This window comes from Crinia signifera, chromosome 4 (genome assembly GCF_055691185.1).
Source record: "Crinia signifera chromosome 4, ASM5569118v1, whole genome shotgun sequence".
NCBI classification, from domain to species: Eukaryota; Metazoa; Chordata; class Amphibia; order Anura; family Myobatrachidae; genus Crinia; species Crinia signifera.
In genome coordinates, this window is record NC_139220.1 from 278,115,069 (window position 1) to 278,131,782 (window position 16,714).

At 42.5% G+C, this 16,714-nt stretch overlaps 1 long non-coding RNA gene across 1 annotated transcript in view; it reads left to right on the forward strand.

Moving 5' to 3' along the window:
* The window catches only part of LOC146072612 (uncharacterized), a 60,629-nt gene extending 49,422 nt beyond the window's left edge, over window positions 1-11,207 (forward strand). Inside the window, exons 3-4 of the long non-coding RNA XR_014473216.1 lie at window positions 1,754-1,858; window positions 10,774-11,207. This is a non-coding gene — a long non-coding RNA (uncharacterized LOC146072612). The remainder of the gene's footprint in view (window positions 1-1,753; window positions 1,859-10,773) is intronic.
* The last annotated feature ends 5,507 nt before the right edge of the window (window positions 11,208-16,714 follow it).

Consider the following 16,714-nt stretch of genomic DNA (forward strand, 5'->3'; position numbering starts at 1 on the left):
TACAACAGATTTTTCAGACTCCTTGAATCACTGACTGAGATAACAAAAGTCATCAGCCTGATGGTCATCAACATGGAGTCGTGACCCCATGCTGAGAAGGTCAGGACCCACAGTTTGAGAACCGCTGCACTAGATGATGTGTACCCAACACAACAGTGTAGGCTACGTGGAGGTTAAGGGGACTCTGTATCAGCGAATGTATGTGCACTTACCGATGCAGGGAACGATGGGGTGGTGGCATCCCTAGCGTGGTCTTCTGATTGACCCTTCTGCAGGGAAAACCAGAAGAGGTCGCTAACGACTTTGGGGGTGCACAGATAGTGCATACACCGTGGACAAACCGTGTTGTTCCGAACCATTGGAGCTGGGCAAATCATTCAAAATATTGTCTAGTGTTTTACAAAATCATCCTGTTACCATGTGCACAAATGTTCCCCTTCCCGACCTGTTTTTTCCTGTGTAACTCTTCTCCCATTTTATTAAATTGTTTTGTTTTCTTATTATGTCACCTTTTGCTTTGAGTGGCTTACTACCATGCTGTTCCTTAGCTACTGCTGGAACACGCACTTCATTGCATTTTACTGCTTGTACATGTTCATGTCTTTCTTGTCATTGTTTCTTTGTTGCTTATTGTGTTCCATTATATTACTCTGAGCTGCAACGCTTTATTTATTGGCATATTGACATGTTTGCTTATGTTTAATAAAAAAAATTGTTTGTACTTCGCTTCAGATTTCAAATTAGCAATAACTTCGTGTTCAGAATAAATGATATAGAAACTTTCCAGCAAACAAATGCAAATGTCACTTCCACTGGGATCTTTCCAATATGGGTAGTGCAGTAAGGCAAATACCATATTTAAAACTACCATCTGCATTTGCTTTAATCCTTCCATACCTAGAGGTCACTACACTGGACAGTTGTTTTTAAGTTATTATGTTCTCTAGTAGCTCCCTTCAGACATTTACTAGTGCATTGTATCCTCTTCTTTGGGTCTCTACTAAAACTAGAAGGTGTGCCACTTGATAGCAGTGTTTGATTCCTATAAATGCATAAAATGACTGAGAATAGTTCACAAGCACTGAACACATCAGGGATTTGTGCAAAATCTGTTTAGTTATTGAATTCTAATAAGTATAATTTTAGGGCACAACAGTTGATTTATTTTTACACAGTTGATCTATCCTCTTCAGTGGACCTTGCGCAATACAATGCTCTATTAGAGTCATGCGCAGGTCTTGTGTGGCACAGGCATTTCCCTGTGATTTTCTAGCTGCCGCACTATTTGCTGGTGGTTTCTGCATAGCTGTGTTGCCAATTTGGGACTCCGGCAGGTAAGTACTGAAAAAATTGGGGTCTGCGGGCACTTTTGTTACGCCCCCAGTTTCCCCTCCTTGTGGGTGCAGAGGGGAGCTGGCAGTAGCAGGCAGCGGCGGCGCGGGGGGACCTGCGGTGCTATCTTCAAGCCACGGTCAGTGGGTTCCCTGCGGCGCTGTGTATTGAGTTGGGGGAGTCCCTGCAGTGACTTGGAAATAACTTGCGCTATCCGCCGGGTGGCGGCGCGGGAAGTGCTTCTGATTTTGAAACCACTGGCCGCACGCTGATTGGCTGAATCTCAGCCAATCAGCGTGTGGCCAGTGTTTTCAAACCCAGCAGTGCATCCACCGCCGCCTCCCGGCGGATAGTGCTAGTTATTTGCAAGTCGCTGATCTCAAGCTTAAACTAATAGTTTTGTTTTACTTTTTCCCCAAAGGGCCAGGACACAGACCACAGCTCTGCTTCCAACACCCATGAAGCCCTGACTCTGTGTTTTGATTGGCCGACAGTTCAGTCAAACAAAATGGAAGACCATCGATAGGTAAAAACATTTATTCCGTAGTATGACATTATAAGTGGCCAGTTGGACTATTGCCATAGATGGAAACCACTGATATCAAAGGCAACAATGGCCATCCCTACCATGATAGGCAGACTGCAGGGAGGAAGCACTAGTCCTCTTCTGTAGGAACATATGTATTTACTATTTTATTATTAGATATTTGCATATGCCCTAAACATTTACAAGGAAATCTATCTACAGATAAAATATGACCCAACATATATAAATATAATGATCATTTTGACAAAAACATATTTGCACCCATCACAAGAGAATGTTCATATTACATGTTGCAAATGGATTGTTTATGTGCAATCTGATTTTATTGAAATCAACAGGAAAGGACAGATAAGAAAAAAAGAGACCTACAGGATATGGCAATATTGAACCATAGCAGGATGAGCAATAGCACAAATATAACAGGAGAAACACAAGGCCTAGATCTATCCGTAAAGACACCTAATAATCCTGTATTAAGTCCAAATATATTATAGACTGAAGTATATAAAAAAAACAATAACAGGATTATCAATAATAAAAAGATGTAACAAACAAAGAATAAAAATAATAAAGAGAACGGAAAATAAGAAGCAGAGAAAAGGCAATGGAAAAGAGGGAGTTAGGTGCTGACCGTATCTATGAAGGCACAGCAGTGGGGGAGGATGTTACATGGCAGAGAAAAGGCAACGGAAAACACTGGCCGCACGCTGATTGGCTGAGATTCAGCCAATCAGCGTGCGCCGTGCGGCCAGTGTTTCCAAAACAGAAGCGCTTCCGCATAGCCCGGCGGATAGCACTCGTTATTTCTTATTGACTGCAGGGACCCCCTGCTGCCAGCTTTACAGCGCCGCAGGACAGGTGCCTGGGCGGCAGACACCGGGGCGCCCCCACCCCGACTTGCCTGGGGCGCTCCGGTGCCTTGCACCGGCCCTGGGCAGGACTAAAGGCACAAGAATGATTTCGGCAACTTGCATAGTCACCGAGCTTTTCGCAAGGATCGGGGGGGGTGGATGGGGGTCGCCTATAGGAATGCCCAGCATTTTATGGGCATCCCCATGAAAATACTGGGCATTCCCATGGCTATGCGGGCAGGCCAATGCAGGACGTCAGCCGCCCGCCCTGTCTTAAAGCAGGCACGCGCAAATAAGTCAGTTCAGACTGACTTTTATTTGGGAAGCAGAGAGAAATCATTTGATGGTCAACGATCATCGAATGATTTCTCCTGCAGCGTAGGCATGCAAGGGGATGTATTTTTATTACACATCCCCTCGCATGGTACCGCGGGGAATTGGTAGCGGGGTGGTGGCTATTCAGCAGGGTGGTGTCTACGGTGTTCGGTAAGCTGCGATACTAGCATCTTACCAAACTAACTAGAATCGGGCCCTTAATTATAATCCATATTTAATATAGGGCCAATGTGTTAGTCCGAGGATTGTTCTCCAACCGAGTCCCCATAGATTTTATCAAGTTCAAGTGGGACAGTGGGTGGTACTTATGTAATATCTGGACTCCCGTTTTTCTTATAAGGCCGCGTCCCCTCGCGGGGCTCGCTGCGCTCACCACGCTTCGGGCACGGTGGCTCGCTGTGCTCGCCACACTATATAAAATCAACTCCATGCGTAGTTGGATAGTAGGGGTATGAAAAAATGGGGTGCATTTAACATGGGAGCCCAGATAATACATAAGTACCCAGTGGGTCAGTTTCCTAATAGCGGGACTGTGCCACTAAAATAGGGACAGTTGGAAGGTATGAGTTTCATCCCTGTTGGCAGTCATCTACACTACAGTCATACAGTGGCTTCACCGGAAGAGAAGCAGGAAGGTAAGGAATACGCAAACGCATAGAGAAGCACACACACTGTGGGAGAGGGCTGGAGTAATACAGACAGCTGCCAGCAAACCAGAGCACCTGCTTAACAAAGAGAAAGACAGAAAGCAAGCACTCGGATTTAGGTACAAATAGAAGCCGGTCTTTAGAAAGTTTGAAACATACAGTAGCATTTATAGATACAGTAACAAACATAGAATGACAGTAGGTCATATACAGTTTAATAGTCCATCTAATGGGTACCGGCCGATACCAAACACAAAATAAATAAATATTATAAAAATATGAATAAATAGCTACTAAAATATCCTTTTAAGGAGAATAGGGTTATTGCCAAAAGATCCCACTTGATAAATCCACTATTGTCAGCCTTAGTGTGTTAGGACTAAGAGATCAGCCATTCTTTAATGATGTTAGTATACAGGGAGTCCAACAATGTAAACAGTCGGGATTAATTATTTCAACACTGTCCACCAGTCCTCCGGTTAATATGGCTAGCCAATGGTAGTTTCAGTAGTAAGTCAAAAATGGTAATAATAGAACGGAACAGTTAATTGAAACTTATATTTACCAGACCCTGATTATTGGCTGGGTGGCATGTAGGGAAAAAGAAAATTCATCAGCAGCAGTGGTCACAGAACGTACTGGATAGTTGGAGACAAAGCTCTGGTTTGAGTTTAGGCTTCGATAGGCCGGCCGGCAATTCTTCCAAGTAGTAAAAAGATTCAGGAGCTGACGCATTTCCCCGCTTACTTGTGTCAGTGACTTTCTCTTTCTTTCTGTTTTTCTCTTTGGGCCTTATTTTGGTTCATTCTTTCTGACAAAATCCTTCTTAGATGGGCAAAACCATGTGCACTGCAGGGGGGGCAGATGTTACATGTGCAGAGAGAATTAGATTTGGGTGAGTAATTTTGTTTCTGTGCAGGGAAAATACTGGCTGCTTTATTTTTACACTGCAATATAGATCTCACTTTGAAGTAAAACCCCACCCAAATCTAATTCTCTCTGCACAAGTAACACCTGCCCCACCTGCAGTGCACATGGTTTTGCCCATCTAAGAAGGATTTTGTCAGAAAGAATGAACCAAAATAAGGCCCTTTGTCTGGCTCACCGGGATTGGTAATCCCATTAAGTTAGCAGCTGGTTTATTAGGTTCACTAAACTACACTGCTTTTGCCAGCCAAGTTTCTGTCGCCCTCATGGGCCAACTTGCTTTAGTACAACTTTTATAATAAAAAATATAAATCAGTCACCGAGCTGTGCGCATATGTCAGAAATATTGGCACTCATTGAATACACCCCCCCCCCCCCCAAAGCATTTTCGTAGGTTGTTTGTTAGCCCTGCTCTTGCTGAACCTCCTTGCAGAGCGCCATCCCTAATTTAGAGGCCTGTGATATATCAAATTCTGATATTTAGAATAAATGTTGAAAACTTATGATGCCTTGGCCAATAGCAGCCTGCTTTACCTTAAAGTAGTACATACTTAGCCGTCTCCATGTCTTGTACGCCCAGTAGTAGATGCAGGTAAGGAATACTTTACTAGTTTTTTTACACTCCTCGGGCTGGACGAGGCTATGTGTCAGGGGGCGGGACGAGGATGACGTCACCAAGCCTGCCCCCATGACAGTCAGCCTTGGCAATTTGTGGGTCCGCGGATTGGGGGAGGGTCTAAAATGACTGGATATGATGCGATTCGCGGCATTTTAGCCCCACCCCTTCCCTGTGTACCCCCGAAAATTGTAACTTGCTGCAGTGGGGAAGGGGGGGTGTGGGGGCTGCGGGCAATGTGGGAGACTTGGGGGGCCAGGAGGGGGACCCGATTTGCGGGAGCTTCCCGGCCATTCCGGGAGGGTAGGCAAGTATGTGGTAAGGGTCAGGGCATGCAGCAAAGAATGATGATTTGAGAAAAGTATGTATAAGAGAGAGACCCAAAGTGCAATGATGCTTTGTGCAACCACCTGTTAATAAGGACCACCAAATCCTATGTAGAGCCATATCAGTGAAAAACAGGTCTGGTGCTCAGTTTAGCTTTTTCTAAAAGAGACAAAAAGCTACAGATATGCAGAATGTGTAATGATTGCGTTCATTTTACTCCTCACAGAAGGTCCTTCTGTTTCACAGAAATGTGTCATTAAAGTGTTAAAATGACAACATACTTGGTATGCAGAGACTAAATATAAAACCAATCATAACAGCCATCATAGCATAATCTGTTGAGGAAGGCTGTCACTTGATTAAATACATAAAATCCTTTCAACCCTGCGCCTAACGCAGACTTGATCGCAAAGCACATTTTTTTCTCAAATGGACAAAACCATGTTGCTCTGCAGATGGGGAAATGTAACATGTGAAGAGAGTGAGTTACTGTATTTTGTTTCTGTGCAGGGTAAATACTGTCTTTATTTTTACACCCAAATTTAACTCTCTGCACATGCTACATTTGCCACACCTACAGTGCAACATGGTTTTGTCCACTTCTCCTCTGGCTCACCTCACTTCTCCTCCCTTATCACTGTCTGCTTCATACATCTACCCCTTAGTGCATTACACTGTAGGAACATAGACAAAAAAGGGTAGGAACTTATACCACTTCCAGAGGAAATGTCATCCCATGTGACAAAAAAATAAAATAAACAACCAGTATTTTTAAACAGAAAAATTTCCCTATAGATAAAAAGTGACCTAATGCAGCTGGTGGAATAAAAAGAGAAATTTTCTTAAAACTTTAGTAAATATAAAAAAAGAAGTAACCACCTCTGTTGTGTCAACCTGAAAATATAAATAATGTTACATTATTCTAAAAGTGCCTCAAAATCAATACAACATTTTTAAGTACAACACCATATCAATAACATGCAGAGAAACCCCCAGAAAAGGCTAGATAGCCATAACATTCCTCCTCCTCATTATAATTCCATAAATAAGGTCCCTTGTGTGTCCCAGATGGAGTAACAAATAACCGCTATTTCTTTTTGGCTGGTACCAGCCCTCCCGCAGGTCCTAGTTTTGAATACCCATCTTATAAGCAAGGTCCTTGTTGACTTCTCAGTTTAATTAAAATGTAGTTCCTGGCTAAATTACCCTCGGCAGGAGATTTGAGACAGCTGTCACTGCATCATCAAATAAAGTGCATGTCCGTCAGATTCCAGTAGACAATATGAGAGTAGGTCTGGATAATAAGTGAAAATTTAGAATGTACAATATACTCTCCTTTTACTTATGCTCAATCCTCCGTTTCACTTTTCCTATATTTTCTCTCCTATCCTTCTGGCGAGTCCTCGATGTTAGATATGAAAAATAAGAGACATGCAAAAATCCAATGTGTAAAATACGTATTTGTAGAGCTGTGATCAATTATTCAAATCGCATCACGTGAGCTTACATCAACTCACTAGTGGTAAGCTGAGACACACGTATAAAGGTATCTTTTATAATGGGATGTCGTACCACTACTCACGATCAAAGGTAGCTTTCCACGTATATAATGGTTTCTTTAAAACGGTTTTCTCTCAAAATAGATTTTATTCAAACAATATTCATAAAAATAATCCAAAACATATACACTTTAGACAGATTTCTAGGTAGAGGCAGTGATAAAGTGTAGTCTACACACAAATTTCCCAGGGATCCGGACCTGAAAAACGTGTGGACAGTCACTTACCCACTTACCTCTTCCTATACAGTCCGGTGTACAAGGGTAAAACAGTTAACAGGCACTATTCCAGGTACAACATGTTTCGAGACTCCAGACTGTAACAGGAGGACCCGGTTTTAAAAGATCTAATCCCAGACAGACCAAAATTTATATATAGAAAATCAGCTAATTTAAGAAACCATTTGGTCCGAAGCAGCCTACCAGAGGAGAGGAAGAATTTAATCCGCACAAAGGGATTCCACAGGTGTGGCTCTTGTATGGGCTGTCGGAATATATCAGCAGAAACTTCGAAAACGACGGAAATTACAATTAATAATATTCCCTTCAAAATAAGGGACTTCATAACCTGCGATACTTCGAACATCGTATATGTTGTTGAATGCCAATGTGGTCTGTTCTATATCGGGAGAACTACCCGACCTTTGAAAGTTAGAATCTCCGAGCATCTGCGAAATATTAAAAAAGGCCTCCCCACACACCATCTCTAAAGTCATTTTAAAGAACAACATCAGTGCTCGATAAAATTTATAAAGAGATTCCTGGGCATACAGAATATTGTTGGAACCTGGAGAAACAGGAATGTTGAACAGATACTAGCAAGGACAGAAATGAAGTTCATTTTTAAATTCAAAACCCTTACACCATTGGGCTTGAACCAAGACTTTGAACTGAAATGGTTCCTCTAAGCAGTATTCATTCACTGCCCCATTTCTTTATTTTCGGCCCATTTTTTCCCCAGCTTTTAGCACTTTAAAGATGTTGGTTGTCTTTATGTCAAAAAGAAAAAAAAAAATTCTGATGTCACCAATGAATTTTGTATGCCATAGATTTTGTATACCATTAGTTTTTTATACCATAAGTTTTCTATACTTTGAAGCTTTCTATATACTTCAAGTTTTTCTTAAAGCATTCTCCATAGCAAAAGTTTTTATAATATCCGGTATTTTTAGTGAGTTTTAAAACTGAATATTCACCCGTTTTTATTTATTTATTATATTTATTATAGATATTTAAATCCGCTATTTTTGCACAAGAAAAGCCGACTATTGATATAAAGAAATCCCATTGTAGAAAATGCGGGAGAATGGAGGACGCCAGATACACGAGGCGAATCCCCGCATCCCCCGGCGGAAGTGACGTCACGCTGGGCGGAAGTGTAATCGCCGTACATACGGCAGAATGTAGCGGCGGCTGCAGGGACATATATTAGTTGGAAGGGATCAACCACGCTCAGGGACTTTAGGAGTGATTAAGCTTTGTCCTCAGTATGTTTGTTGATACTGCTTTATATGTTTTGGGAGCATTAAAAGATTCCTCCGTGACCAGAATCACGTCACAGGAAGTAAACTCACTGGAGGGTATATAAATGGATCCTGTCAATAGCACTATCCAGGGACCTGAGGAAGAGACTGGAGTCTTGAAACATGTTGTACCTGGAATAGTGCCTGTTAACTGTTTTACCCTTGTACACCGGACTGTATAGGAAGAGGTAAGTGGGTGAGTGACTGTCCACACGTTTTTCAGGTCCGGATCCCTGGGAAATTTGTGTGTAGACTACACTTCATCACTGCCTCTACCTAGAAATCTGTCTAAAGTGTATATGTTTTGGATTATTTTTATGAATATTGTTTGAATAAAATCTATTTTGAGAGAAAACCGTTTTAAAGAAACCATTATATACGTGGAAAGCTACCTTTGATCGTGAGTAGTGGTACGACATCCCATTATAAAAGATACCTTTATACGTGTGTCTCAGCTTACCACTAGTGAGTTGATGTACGCTCACGTGATGCGATTTGAATAATTGATCACAGCTCTACAAATACGTATTTTACACATTGGATTTTTGTATGTCTCTTATTTTTCATATCTAACATCGAGGACTCGCCAGAAGGATAGGAGAGAAAATATAGGAAAAGTGAAACGGAGGATTGAGCATAAGTAAAAGGAGAGTATATTGTACATTCTAAATTTTCACTTATTATCCAGATCTAATTACCGAGAAAGGGGCGCCAATTTTGGAGTAATACATTTTTTTTTTCTTTGCTATATCTTGTATTGAGGATTTTGGGAAAATATCCCTTTACTCTGAATAGGCGACCCAGAAATCATATTAGCGCCAGGAGATTAATCCAAAACCCTTCAAAATATGAGAGTAGGATCCACACTTTAGGTTCCTGTGTCTGAGGCACTGTTCTCAAAGGATCTTTGCATTATCGACTTATGTGTGTCAGATGTCTGCCTCCTTGAACACAAGTGATGGATTTCAGATGCCTTTAATTAAGGTCTCTATACAAATCCCATCGGCTGTCACATTTGCATATTTCCGCACAGCTGCTGCATACTGAACAGCAGCTGGGACAGCATTTGTATCAGGCCAATCATCAAGTAAAATAATACTATGCATAGGGTAATAGGAAGGAAAAGCACCTGCTTTACAAGAAAAACATTGTTGCCTATTTACCGTTTGATGAAGACCATTTGGCCAGAAGACTGCTTGAGGAAGGAGTCAGAAAAGGAACCTTAGAACGTAAATGAGAATCGTTAGGCTTGTAGAATATGAACAGCGACATCAGAACCTCATCCCCACTGTGAAACACTGTGGTGACCATCGTATGGTTTGTTTGATGTTTGGCTGACATGAGACCAGGACAGTTTGGGGTTTATTTACTAAGATGAGAGTTCTATTGAAGATGGGATGTTGCCCATAGCAACCAATCAGAATCAACTTATTTATTTAGCACATGTAGAAGCAACATCCCATCTTTTTTAAATTAACCCCTTTGTCTTCATTTATGGATATTATTGATTGTATGCAAATTATACAGATGAGCTGAAACTCAATAGAAGGTGGATCTAGAAGCAAGACAATGACTGTCAACCCACGTCAGGCTGAAATAGATTGGCATTTGTAATGGCAGAGTCATATTGCAAACCTTAATTCAGTAGAAATGTTGCATTGTGTCCGGAGCTTGACTGACAGAAAGCCGGCAATAGGGGGTGAAGAGCTGGCGTTTTCTGGGTGTGGTGCTCAGGCGTTTATGAGTTGGGTCTGTGACGTCAGCGATGAACACTTCCACCCTGTCTCAGTTGCATTAGTGGAAGCCTCAGACCTGCTCAGAAGGTAAAAACTCTTCAATGGCTTGGGAATTGCGAATGGATGGCGATTAGAGATCCAGTCGCAATTCACTCGCAATTTAGTCTTTCGTTCCAGGCGGTGGTTTTCACCTCACAGTCCACTGCGAATTCTCACATTAGTGATCCATTCTGAATTAGGCCCTTAATTCACAACTTACTGAAAACATATATATAAATTCAATATTGGGTTATTGTGATCAATAAGTTATTGAAAATGTATATACTTTTGTGTGTTATTGATTCTCTTGGTTGCCTTTATTTTTATCCCTCAGATGATGATCTAAACACATTTATGGTCACATATATGCAGAAATTCAAGCTCTAAAGGACTCAACCCTGTACCAACTACTGATAGGCGAGATCTAATTTACATAACTACTGCACTTATCTGTTACTGACTCACAGGTAGCACACCAGCTCTTAATGGTGGTAAGGTCACAGCAGAAGAACGCAACGAACACTTATAATACTGTCAGAATTTCACAGACTATTTTATGTGCATGTATGTGGTCACTTAGGGGTCACTTGTGGTGCCGGGGAATGGGGGAGCTGTCTTAACAGTTAATTACAGTTCTAGTCCAGGTATTATAATGTGAATTAGATGTGGTCATTACTGAAACAGCCTGCTCCTATTTTTATAGATATTAAATATGAGAAAACTATAATACACATAAGAATTCTGTTGATATTAGGTTTGCTCTTGAAGCACTGGCATTTACTTCTCTATATATCAGAGGGGAGAGGGGGGTAACTAGTACTTTGTGGGCCCCAGGGGGTGGGGGGGGGGGAGAGTAAGGGGTGTGATAGACAAAGAGGGTGTTGGGGAAAGAGATAAAAGGGAAGAGACAGAGAGTGAGGGAAAGTGTCAGGGAGAGAATGGGTGAGAGACAGAAAGAGAGAAGGTATAAGAGAGAGAAAGGGTGTCAGGAAGAGAGAGGGGTATAGACATGGAGTAAAAGACAGAGGGAGTCAGGGAGAGTGAGAGACAGTACCTGGTAGATACTCTGAGAGAGGGAGGAAAGAGAGGGGATGTGTGGGAAGGAGAGAGATAAAGGAGAAAAACAGGAGGGGGAAGAGTGAGAGAGAAGGGGGTAGAGGGAGAGGAGGAGATAGAAGAGAAGGGTAGAGAGAGAAATAGGGGGGAGGAGAGGGAATGGGGAGAAGAGAAAGGGGAGGAGAGAGAAGGGAGTAGAGGGAATGGGGAGAAGGAGTAGAGGGAGAGGAGAGGGAATGGGGAGAAGAGAAAAGGGAGGAGAGAGAATGGAGAGAAGGGAGGAGAGGGAATGGGGAGAAGGAGTAGAGGAGGGATTGGAGAGAGGGAGAGGAGGGGTGGAGGGAGACTATGGTTTTGAAACAGTTGTGTCACTGTGTCCCTCCTAATATCTCCCTTCCCCATGTACAGGTTGAGACAGGGTACCATGCTCTGTCCCTTCCTCACCCACCCCCCTCGGTGCATTCAGGGGCTGTTTATCTCTTCATTGGAGGGTTTGTTTGTATAACCAGTGCTGCTGGTCACCCAGGTTCCTGTTTTCGCCAGGTCTCTCACACATGTTGGATAGGGTTGAATTTATGGAAGTTATCCAAAATGCTGAATCAATCCTGCATTATGCTTACTGTGTGCTCAAGGCTTTATTTTGTCTGTTACTGTACTACCAACATCCTCTGTATTATGTGCATTGTTGTTGTTTTTTTAATGTCTGTAAAGCGCCTTGAGTCCTGTTGGAGAAAGTGCGCTATATTAATTAAACTTACTTATGCCTCTGCTGAGTATAGGTCTCTGTGACAGCTTTATATATCACCTCTCTCTGTCAGCCTTTATGGTCATGCTCCCAATTCTCACTGTCGTGTCAAGAACCCCCCCCCCCCCCCCCCCATAATTAGCATGGCGTTACAGTGCTATAGAATGGGAAGCCAGAATATAATCAGAAAACCCACAAAATTCATTCATTCATTTAATAAAAAATAAGAATAATGTGGGTTAGGAAGATTTGTGTAAAATGTTTATGTCTAGTATAATGAGATACTGTGTAATTTTATATATATATATATATATATATATATAATTGTAGAATGTGTCACACCTGTAACAAGTGTGTGGGTGGCATGTGGCACCTCTCGGCAGCTACCCTCACTGGTTGATGAACTAGATTTTCTCAAATCAGATTTCCATTGATTTATCATTACTAAGTGGTATACAGCGATAGTCACTCTGCTGCCTCTCACTGGCATTGGGCTTAGACTCAAATAAATTAAAACAGTGAAACAATACACAGAAACAGCAACGGTTTCTGAAAATCTAAATATTGGAGTTATATTTAAATTTTTTCAGTTGTGTGGATGTTGCATTGTGTATTTCTTTATTTTATTAACATTTATGTATTTCTAGCAAATGTCATTGTATTTTACAACTAGGAACAAAACATGAATACAATTACATTGAATAATAACAGGCAGAGGGGTAAGAGGGCCCTGCTCACAATCTGTAGGGAAATAGGGATTAGCTATATGAGGGTAAGTGTTACATATTGCATATTGGTCTTGTCATATTGCAGCTGCTGCTGAGTTATATGATCCAGTCACATAGTAATGTTGCCCTGGGGTCAGTGGGTTGAGAGAGTGTAGAACGAGAACGTTATTTGTGAGCTGTGTGGAGGTGAAGTAATTGGGCAGAATCAGAGGCGGATTGGCCCACCGGGAAACCGGGCCGTTTCCCGGTGAGCCGGACCAGATTTCACTCTAGCTGGGCCACTTACCTTGGTTAGAAGCGGCCGCAGCCCAGCCGGGTCATAAATGGCAGCATTGCCCAAAACAAATATGGCCGCCACCGCATATATGCATATATTAAATGCACATATGCGGCGGCCATATTTGTTTTGGGCTATGCTGCACTGTGTGAGCAGCTGCGTCCACTGGATGTCTACGGAAGCGCGGTAAGTAGTGCTAGTGAGCTGGCTGAAGAGGTGAGTTTTCAGGGAATGCTTGTAAAGGCCCACACACACTGGCCGTCCTGCTATGGAAAGTCACCCGGCCCCGGGAAAATTACTAAAATGGGCAAAAATTGTTCAGTGTGTATGAACTACAAATTCCATATGAAAGACAATTTCCCGACAATTATGTAAATGTACAGAGGCTTCTTTAATGGTGAATTCCTGCAGGGATGGGTTAATGTAGGGGGTTATTCTGACCTGATCGCTGTTGTGGAATTTGCACGCCGATCAATCAAAGAATGTCTGGATCGCAGCATGCATACGCAACGCCAAACAGTAATGAAAACACAGCGATGAATCTGTTTGCAATCCCCCTGCAGTTTGATTGACAGGAAGTCTGCATTTGCACAAGTATACGCAGCCTAGCATACAGGTCTGAATCAGGCCCCAAGTAGAGATGATTATGCAGTCCAAAAGTGTGAATTTTTATATTTTTACTTTTGCAATGGATAAATGTTATATAATTGTGGAGAAGAAGAATTGGTGGGTATTTGGTTTCATAGTTGTAATGAAACTTCATTTTTACAGCAACCAGTACGTAAATGTAGCCTCCCCTTGACATGCATGATGGGTACTTATCTATATTTTGTATATGCCTAACATACTTTAGGTATTATTAAAAAAACAACATACTTTAACTTACGATCATTTATGGTTGGTTTAAATGTAAACATATGCCAGTATGTCTCAAGGGTGGGCCTCATTCCCCTATTTTGGTAAACATATATTTGTATGTATTAATTACAGTGATATGTTTATCATATTTTGGCTTGAACAATATAAAACAACATCACTTAAACTTACCTTACGAGAAATACTGGGGTATGAGTGCTCCAAATGAACGTCATCCCCCCCTCTGCGCATTAAGCACTGCCCTAGAAGTTCTAGGTTCAGCTTCCTCCATGACTGCTGCAAAGTCTTCTATATCTGCATTGCTTGGCCCAGGGCAATGTTATAAAGCAAGTCTGTATGATTATACCTACTTTAGTTGGCTGGGAAAATCCAGTTGGGTCCAAATAGGACCTACATATCCTTGGTGCTGTAGGTGTGTGTGTGTACATACCAAAACAATATTAAATGTACAGCTGCCTACGCACTGTGCGGTCCAGTTTTTTTGGACCAATGAGTAACCGCACAAACAATGGTGCAGAGAGGGGAAGAGTGGCTACTATTTACCTGGGTCGGTAACCATCCAACCCCCCCCCCCCGCCATGCACATTAGGCAGGGAGAGAAAGCATATGGCCTCTCCTGCCCAGGCTCCAAGTGATGTCACCATACCCATGCCGCTAAACTCACTGCACAGAGAGTGAGCGGGGATAATGGAGTGCAAGGAAGCTAAGAGGCACACAGGGACAGGTGGCAGACAGAGACGGCACAGAGCAATGGGTCACTGAAGGGGGGGCGTGTACTAATTACCCCCTCCACACTGCCTATCAGCGGCTGTACCAAATTCACAGCTCTATGGATGATAGGGGCAGCAGTGAGCTCCTTTGTTGTCAGGGGTCCAGAGCACTGCCCCTGCTGCAACAATGGTTGTTCCGCCTCTACCCACACATACGTTTTGTATATAAACAGGATAGGACAATATACATTGTTCTGTGCAGTCCTAATTTGTACAAAATTGGTCGTTACCCAACATTATGATCGCAAATGACCAGCTTAAGTCCTTCAGAAATACATTCTGATAATATCAGCACAATACAGCTGCTTTGTGATTACTGATTCTTACTGGACATATATGTGTTTAGGTACAAATGTACAAATGCAGATTTTGCAAGGACATTAAACAATAGTAAGCCCAATGAAAGGAAATGGCTCCATATTGTGATCACATACAATATGTTGTGAAGATTATCTCAGGGACTAAAAAACAAAGAATTAGAACAACGTGTGAACTCAAAATTGATGTGTTTGACTAGCACAGTGTATGTACATTATGTTTGCTAATGCTGGCAGTGTGCATGGGGATTGCGTTGGCAGTTTGCTCAATACAGTGGAGGATGTGACGAAGATAAGGGGAACGGAAGAACCATCCTGTTCATTGCAGACCCAGGCACTACCATTAGTTGACCATAGGCGGTCGCTGAGGGTAGAAGGCACCTAAAATGAGTGCGATAATATTACTCGGTTATGTCTTTTAATTCCCTAATGATGCCCTCGCACTGAGCACTGGCTGCCCCACTGTCTCCCTAAATATGTAAAAGAAGAAAAATCGCATAATTTTGTAAGAAAGCTAGAAATACGATTTCATACTTATGATGAGAAAACTATTTGTAGCTCCATCCGCCCCATTGCTAATCTAGTCCCTGTCTGTAAAGTTGGCAGTTGTGGCTCCTCCATATCCATAATAAGCATAAGGTGTGGCGCTGTGCTGTGATGATGTCGGTCAGCGCCACACTGCCAATCTGACAATGATGCCGACCTGCCCTTGCTCCATAAAGATTGGGATTTACCTGCTTGGGTTGCACCCAATTAGAGGGGTAGAGGGTGCCCTGGTAGCTTCTATCTTGGCAGGAGTTAGGTCATTTTGGAAGAGGTTACTGTAAGTTCATTTGGAAAAGGTCAGACGGTACTTATGTACTAACTGGGCTGCCGATTTTGAAATCGGGTCCATCGCATCGCATCCGACCATATCGCATGCGATGCGATGTGATGGACCCGATTTTTCCATAGGATTCAATGTTAAAATGGACTGAGTCCATTTTAACATGGAATTCAATGGGAAAAGGGGTCCTTTTCATACCCCTACTATCCAAGTGGGCATGGAGTTGGATATAAACCTGTGGCGAGCCCGAAGCGTGGCGAGCGGACACAGAATACCGTTTGCTCGCCACGCTTCGGGCTCGGTGGCTCCCTACGCTCGCCACAGGTTTATATCCAGCTCCATGCCCACTTGGATAGTAGGGGTATGAAAAGGACCCCTTTTTCCCATTGAATTCCATGTTAAAATGGACTCATTTTAACATTGAATCCTATGGAAAAATCGGGTCATCGCATCGCATGCGATATGGTCGTATGCGATGCGATATCGCATCGCATCTGATTGTATGCCTTAAGGCATACTATCAAAAAATCGGCAGCCCAGATACTACATAAGTACCGGTCAGACTAACTGAACCAGCCAGCTGTGGGGAGGGGTGAGAGACCCAACCTATGACATCTAAGATTGGTATTTAAGTGGCAGACCATGTCACTTTGCATGCCAACACAGTCCAACAATTACAT